This window comes from Sapajus apella, unplaced genomic scaffold (genome assembly GCF_009761245.1).
Source record: "Sapajus apella isolate SASKATOON/1434 unplaced genomic scaffold, GSC_monkey_1.0 scaffold89, whole genome shotgun sequence".
Lineage (NCBI taxonomy): Eukaryota > Metazoa > Chordata > Mammalia > Primates > Cebidae > Sapajus > Sapajus apella.
In genome coordinates, this window is record NW_022437029.1 from 3,793,109 (window position 1) to 3,800,953 (window position 7,845).

Sequence of the window (7,845 nt, forward strand, 5' to 3'; positions counted from 1 at the left end):
GGCATATATACACCATGGAATATTATGCAGCCATCAAAAATGATGAGTTTGTGTCCTTTGTAGGGACATGGATGAACCTGGAAACCATCATTCTCAGCAAACTGACAGAAGAGCAGAAGATCAAACACCGCATGTTCTCACTCATAGGTGGGTGTTGAACAATGAGTACACATGGACACAGGGAGGGGAGCACTACACATGGGGGTCAGCTGGGGGGAAATAGGGGAGGGATGGTGGGGGGTGGGGAGCTGGGGAGAGATAGCAAGGGGAGAGAAGCCAGATGTAGGTGATGGAGAGGAAGGCAGCAAATCACACTGCCACGTGTGTTCCTATGCAACAATCTTGCATGTTCTTCACATGTACCCCAAAACCTAAAATGCAATAAAATAAATAAATGGGAAAAAAAAGAAAAGAAAAAAAAATAAACTAAAAAAAAAAAAAGAAATAAAAGCATATGTCCATTCAAACACTTCTACATGAATGTTTATAGCAGCTTTATTTGTAATAGCCCCAAACTAGAAATAATTCAAATATCTATCAATGGGTGAATGAACATATTATGATTTAGCTACACAATTGAAAACTATTCAGAAGTAAAAAGGAATGAACTATTACTTGTAATGTATCAAACAACATGGATGAAATCCAAAATAATTTTGCTGAGTGAAATAATACAGCAAGGGAGAGTACATATGTATAAATTATTCTATTTATACAAAAATCTTAGGCTGGCTGCGGTGGCGCACGCCTGTAATCCCAGCTCTTTGAGAGGTTGAAGTGGGCAGATTGCTTGAGCCCAGGAGTTCAAGACCACCCTGGGCGACATGGTGAAACCCCTTCTCTGCTAAAAATACAAAAAATTAACCAGGCATGATGGTGCATTCCTGTAGTCTCAGCTACTCAGGAGGCTGAGTTGGGAGGATCACCTGAACCCGCGAGGTCAAGGCTGCAGTGAGCCGTGATTGTGCCACTGCAGCCTAGGCTACAGCAGTGAGACCCTGTCTCAAAAATAATAATAATAATCTCGAAAGTATGAGTGAATCTACACTGATAAAATCTACACTACAGATCAGTGGTCATATGGGGATGGGAAGAGGAATTACAAAGATCCATGAGGAAACTTTTAGGGGTGATGCATATGTTTGTTATCTTGATTACAACAATCATCTCGTGGGTGTATTTATGTGTCAGAACTTCTCATAGTATAAGCTTTTTATTACAAAAGCCATTTTTTATTGAGATGGGGTTTCGCTGTGTTGCCCAGGCTGGTCTCCAATTCCTGAACTCAAGTGATCCATCTGCCTCAGCATCCCAAATTATTGGGATTACAGACATGAAACACTGCACCTGGCCTATATACTTTAAATATATGCATCTTATTGTATTGCAATTATATCTCATTAGGGCTGCTTTTAAATATGTGTCGACTTAAAGAGAGATACTTTAAAGGCCATTCTGATGATATACATATATAAAAAGATACTTAAAAATTAAAAATTTAAAAAATATATAGGATGCTTCTAAAGCTATATTTTACAGAATATAATAACCTTAAATGCTTATATTAAAAAAGAATAAAAACTAAAAAACAATTAATCTTGGTAAGAAAAAGATACAGGTATCAACTCAGAAGTGGGAAAAAAAGAGTAAAGGGGCAACAGAATGAAACACTATAGTTAAGAGGACAGAAGTAAGTTCAAATGTATCAGAAATGTTAATAAATGTACGAAGACTAAACTTACCAGTTAATCACTGAATGTATCAGATTGTAAAATAATCCAATCCAACTATAAGTTCTTTTAAAAAGATTCACCTAAATTATGAAAACAGATATAAGTTAACAATAAAAAGATGAAAGAAGACATAGGTAAATACTAACAAAAATAAAGCTATGATGGCTATATTAACAGCAGATAAAATAGATTCTAAGGCAAAAACATCATTAGTCACAATGATACAAGGTTCAACTCATCATACACATACTAAATTCTAAGTAGGTGTGCAATTAATAAAAGAGTCTTGAAATGTATTAAGAAAAGAAATTGATGCAACTACTTGTGTAGACAAGAAGTGGTCAGTGGAAGTGAAATTTTACTCTTTTTAAAAGGATTTTTTTTTTCTTTATAAAGTCCCTTATTATACAAGGTTTCAGGCAGGCATAGCCAAAGCAGAGAGGAGAGCAATAGCAACGCACCGTGTAACCATCTCCCAGCTTCAACTCACAGCCTATCTTGTTTCTCACTTTTCCCTCCTCTGCCCTTTTCAACGGACATCTCAGATATCAAATTGTTTCATCTGTGAATAACTCAACATGTATCCCCAAAGGGTAAGGAATTCTTTAAAAAGAAAACACCACACCTTCGTCACATAAAAAAAAAAAAAAAAGTCACGTGATGCCATCAAATATCCAGTCAGTTTGGCTGGGTGTGGTGGCTCACTCCTGTAATCCCAGCGCTTTGGGAGCTCGAGGAGGTCAGGAGATCGAGACCGTCCTGGCTAACATGGTGAAATCCTGTGTCTACTAAAAATACAGAAAAGAAAAAAAAGAAAAAAAAAATTAACTCGTTGTGGTGGTGCGCACCTGTAGTCCCAGCTACTCAGGAGGCTGAGGCAGGAGAATCACTTGAACCTGGGAGGTGGAGGTTGCAGTGAGCTGAGATGGTGCCACTGCACTTCAGCCTGGGCAGCAGAGTGGGACTCCAGAGTGAGACTCGATCTCAAATATATATGAATAATATGTATCTCCAGTCAGTTCATAAATTGACACTCCATCTCAAATATTTGTGTGTGTGTGTGTGTGTATATATACATATACATCTCCAGTCAGTTCATAATTCTCAGACTGTCTTATAACTTTTTACTTTTGTTTGCTTGAGTCAGAATCAGAATTCAAATAAGGTCCATACATTCTTATTGGTTTATATCTCTCGTCAGCGTCTTTCAACATAGAAGTTCTCCTTTATCTTTTTCACTTTGTCTTTTCACCATAAAAAGGAACAGGATCATATCCTTTTCAAGGACTTGGATGGAGCTGGAAGACATTATCCTCAGCAAACTAACGTAGGAACAGAAAAACAGACACTGAATGTTCCCTCTTATAAGTAGGAGCTGAACAATGAGAACACGTGGACACAGGGAAGAGAGCAACACACACTGCAGCCTGTCAGGGGTGGGATGGGAAGTAGAAGCTTCTGAAATTTGGGTGCTGAGATTTTTTTGACATAACCCTGGAAGTCTTTGAGAGCTTCCTTGCATTCTGGAATGACAAGATATTATAAGTTCTTTTGGTACATTTTCTGTGCTGGATTTGGAACCAGCTGTTTCTCCAAGGAGCCCTGGTTTCTTTAGTGGGAAATAGTAATCAGAAAATAATCTGGCCTTAGAGGTGCTTGTTTCATTGTTTCTTCTGGGTGGGTCACCGTTTCTAGATGTCTTCTATGGAAAATGGTTTTCATTTTCTCTTTATGCACCATGTTTTTGAAAAATATGCATATATATATGTATTTCAAAAATTTTAAGGAGTTATCTAGATTTTAGAGCTATGTTTTACATTAAAACATAATGTAAGTTTAAAACATATATGGTATTCAACTTTATGCTTTTTCTATTAAAAATAAAATAAATGTTAAAAATATATGTGGTACCCAACGTCATCTTAGTTCTCTAAGACCAAAAAAAAAATTATTTCAAGATTGGTCTGAGAGTGTGGTCTGGCATTTCAAACAAAGCACTAAGTACCTACTATTCATCTAGCAATAAATATCTTTAAGGATACCAGTAAAATAAGCAAATGAGAATTCCTGGCACTCCGACTGTCATTTAATTTAGATATTTTTAAAGGAACTGATAGTTATGAAATACCTGGTATGAAGAAGGCCATTTTCCTTTGTAATTAATTCCAGATAATTTGATAAGCAGTACTATTTTTTTCACTTACAAATAACAATGTCCTAGAGGCTGAGATGTGTCACTTCGTACAGCACTGGAATGAAAGATGCAAGTTATAAAAAGAAACTTACAATCGCATGTTCCAATCACTTCTCAGCCACATGTTCCAAGAAACATTCAAGTATGGTAACATGTATGTGGATGGTTACCTGTAAAATAAGTTAAAACACTTCGTAATAATTTTGTTATGATAGTCAGCAGAGTTTTTTTTTTTTCCAATCTGACTTGTAGATTGTTTCTAAATATTTATATCACCATAGGCTCATCATCTTACTTCTCTATGTCTTATTCTGTCTTGTATAAAAAGAAATTAATACACATTCCTTATACTACCATATATTCACTACACTCTTTTTGGAAAAATTCAACTGCAAATTCTGTGTGAAATGCCTTTGCAATGACATCTTTGGAAAAGTATACTCTTTTGCTTTTTTCCTGCACATTCTAAAGGCTGTCACAGTATCTATATCTTGGAACATGTTTTGGGGTAGCAGGGAGGGAGTTCTGCATTTGAAAGGGCCCAATACTTGGCTAGAGTGGAAGAACAGGATGCTGCAGGGCTCTGATCCTTCCTGCAGAAGGGGAGAGTCCACCTTGACAAATCTAATCTTTACCTTGTAAGATCCTCTGTGACAAAGTTTCTCATCTGGTTTCACTAGTGAACACTTTTCATGGAAATATGTAATTACAGACCCCCTCTAGATCATAAGTTTTGTAAGATGTATGAAAAAAAGGTGACTTTCAGTTAAAATCTTTTAAGAACAGGATGTTATTTTTATTTTTATTTTTTTATTTGTAGGCCGGGCATGACGGCTCACTCCTGTAATGCCAGCACTTTGGGAGGCCGAGGCAGGCGGATCACCTGAGGTTGAAAGTTTGAGACTAGCCTGACCAACATGGAGAAACCCTGTCTCTACTAAAAATACAAAATAAGCCAGATGTGGTGGTACATGCCTGTAATCCCAGCTACTAGGGAGGCTAGGCAGGAGAATCGCTTGAACCTGGGAGGTGGAGATTTTGGTGAGACAAGATCATGCCATTGCACTCCAGCATGAGCAACAAGAGCAAAACTCCATTAAAAAAAAAAACAACATTTTTTTTAAGATAGGGTCTCGCTCTGTTGCCCAAGACAGAGTGCGGTGCCGTAGACTTCACTGCAGACTTGCCCTTCCCGGGCTCAGGCGACCTTCCCACCTCAGCCTCCCTGAAGCTGGGGCTACAGCTGCACGGCGCTATACCCAGCTAATTTTTAAATTTTTGTCTTGACATGTCCTCTCTATGTTGCCCAAGCTGGTCTTGAACTCCTGGGTTCAAGTGACCCTCCCACATTAGCCTCCCAAAGTGCTAGAATTGTAGGCATGAGTCACCACACCTGGCCAGGAAATTATTTTAAAATTATATTAAAAGTAATACTAGTACCTTTATAAAGTATTATGTAAGGAAAAAAATACTGTTTTCCCAATATTAAAGATATGTCACCCAATTTGTATTAATTACGTAAGGAAAGAATGCTTTGTTGACAAATGTACAACTGCTTATTGTTCTTGTTTTCAGAAATGAATGCGCACTAAAGTGTAGATTGAAATTTAATTAAGGCTTAGGCCTAAAAATACACAAAAACCTCTGTTATGTCTTAATATTTGGAATTATTGAATTTTGTGCTTCACAAAAAGCAATAGATTTCTACTTATAAGTAATATTTGGTTACTAAGCAACCAGATGATAGAATTTCAGACTGCTTTTTGTTAGACATTTTATCTGAAGAATAATGTGTTGCAGATGTGGCTAGTTCCTCCCTCTCTCGATAAATGAGGAGCAAATTAGAAATAATTGTCACTATATTTTGTCTTTTAAAATGTTGACTTTTTAAATACTAGAGACAGCTTGTTGTTCTGTATTAGAATTTTGATGAGAGGAAAACCAGACCATCAGTTCATTGGTCTAATGAAGGTCCTTCAGACTCAAATTTTTAAGTTCCTTATGAATTTTGTGCATTTCAATAGCACTATTTATTTTTTTTTCCAAACCAACAGTCAGTTTTGGGGATGAATTAAACAACTGTTTCATGAGAATGAAGCCAATTTAAAAGTGTGTAACAGTCAACCCCCACCCTCCCCAGAAGAGAGGGGTGTTCGGTGGACACAATGAATGGGGGGTCACCTGTGTGAGCTCCTCTCTGCTGAGCCTCTCACTACATCTACACTCAAGACTCTGAGACTCCCTTGTTTTCAAAGGTAAAACCTATTAAATTGTTATTTTATTTATTGATTATTAAAACATGAAGTGGTAGCAGATGCTATTGCTACCTTTAAAACACTGCCCTAAGAGAATCAGATGTATTCACCCAAGTATCTATGACACTATTGTTTACTGGTTGGTTGGGTAACCTCTCATTTTTCATCTAAGGTCTTTTGATGGCTGAAGGATAGAATTTGAATTGGACAGAAACATGAGCACGATGTGATTTGCCCTGTTTCTTTATTTAATGATTTATTTGTGTAATTGCAAATGCTCCTAACATTTGAGAGGTTAAGTGATTTTAGTTCAAAGTCAAGTCACAAATCTATTCAATGACAGAAATACATCGAGACCCCAATTCATTTTTCTCAGATCTGGTGTCCTTCAGAGAGGAGTATTTCATGGGACTATTTGCAACTATTTATTGGATAAGTTCAAGATCACCTCTCAGAATTATAATCGCATTCCCCACTTTACCTAATTTCCATTATGGCAGGTGTGTTGGCTTTAATAGCAGACTAATTACTGCTAAGGACTTAGCAAGAACAATTGAATACACGTCATCCATCTTTTCACCAGAAGCATGAGGTATGCTGTAATCTCATTTACCAAATCTTATGCTCAAAACAGACATACTACTGAAATTTGTAAATTATTTTAAAAACTCAGTATTGCCTTACATCAGACAGAACACAGAGCAGAACTCACATCCAGGCAAGCAAGTTTTGACATTTTCCTGTACTTGTTAACACAAAGTTGAAGACAGAACAGGGCTGAAGCCTGGAGAAATCTTGAAATGGGTGAATTAGTCTTTGGAATCTGACATTCCCTTTTCCTGGGGACTTTTCTTCCTTTGTATTTCAGCTAGAATTGGTGGTGGGGCTGGTCAAGTGGTTACCAATCTGTAGCAGATAAAACACAAAAAGGTCAACACGCAGCATTCTAGCTCCCAAGCAAAAGATATTGTATATCAAATAGGAGAAAGGTGGGAAAAACAAAACCAACCTGTTCTCTTGACTATTGTGAATAGGTGGCGAATAAAGCTGATATATTATAGCTTTCTCCATCTCCACACCAGGCAGGTGAGCTGAAGTGATATGGGATGGGGGCAGGAAAGTGCTGGATAGGGTGGGGTCCCTGGCGTGGGCTCCACCCTAGATTCTATGCCCATGGACCTAAGTGAGGACAGGCACTCCTGTTTTTGTACCCAAATGTTTCATTTTCCGAGACCACTCCGGCCTGCCACACACCCCATCCTGTGCCCATAAAAACGCCGAGACTTTAGCAGGCACAGACACAAGTGGCTGGATGTCGAAAGGAGCAGAAGAGCACACTGATAGACAGCAGACACTGACAGGCCATGACAGCAGGACAACATGGAATTTGGTCAGGGGCAGTCAGAGGAGGGTCCAGCTGCTGGGCAGTCTGACTCCAGGGAAGACCACCTTCCCACTCCATCCTCCTTCTTGATCCCAATCTACCTAGCTTAGAGTAAACTCCACCACTCAGTAAAACCTTGCATCCATCCTCCAAGCCCATGTGTAATTCGATTTTTCTGGTACACTAGGTCAAGAACCCAAGATACAGAAAGCCCTCAGTCTGTGGAATAAGGCAGAGGGTCTAATTGAGCTGATTAACACAAGCCACCTGCAGATGGCG

At 38.3% G+C, this 7,845-nt stretch overlaps 1 long non-coding RNA gene across 1 annotated transcript; it reads left to right on the forward strand.

Moving 5' to 3' along the window:
• Positions 1-3,797, forward strand: LOC116534703. Its single transcript, XR_004261835.1, has 2 exons — positions 1-46; positions 3,001-3,797. It is a non-coding gene; the product is annotated as an uncharacterized LOC116534703 (long non-coding RNA).
• Positions 3,798-7,845: the final 4,048 nt, after the last annotated feature.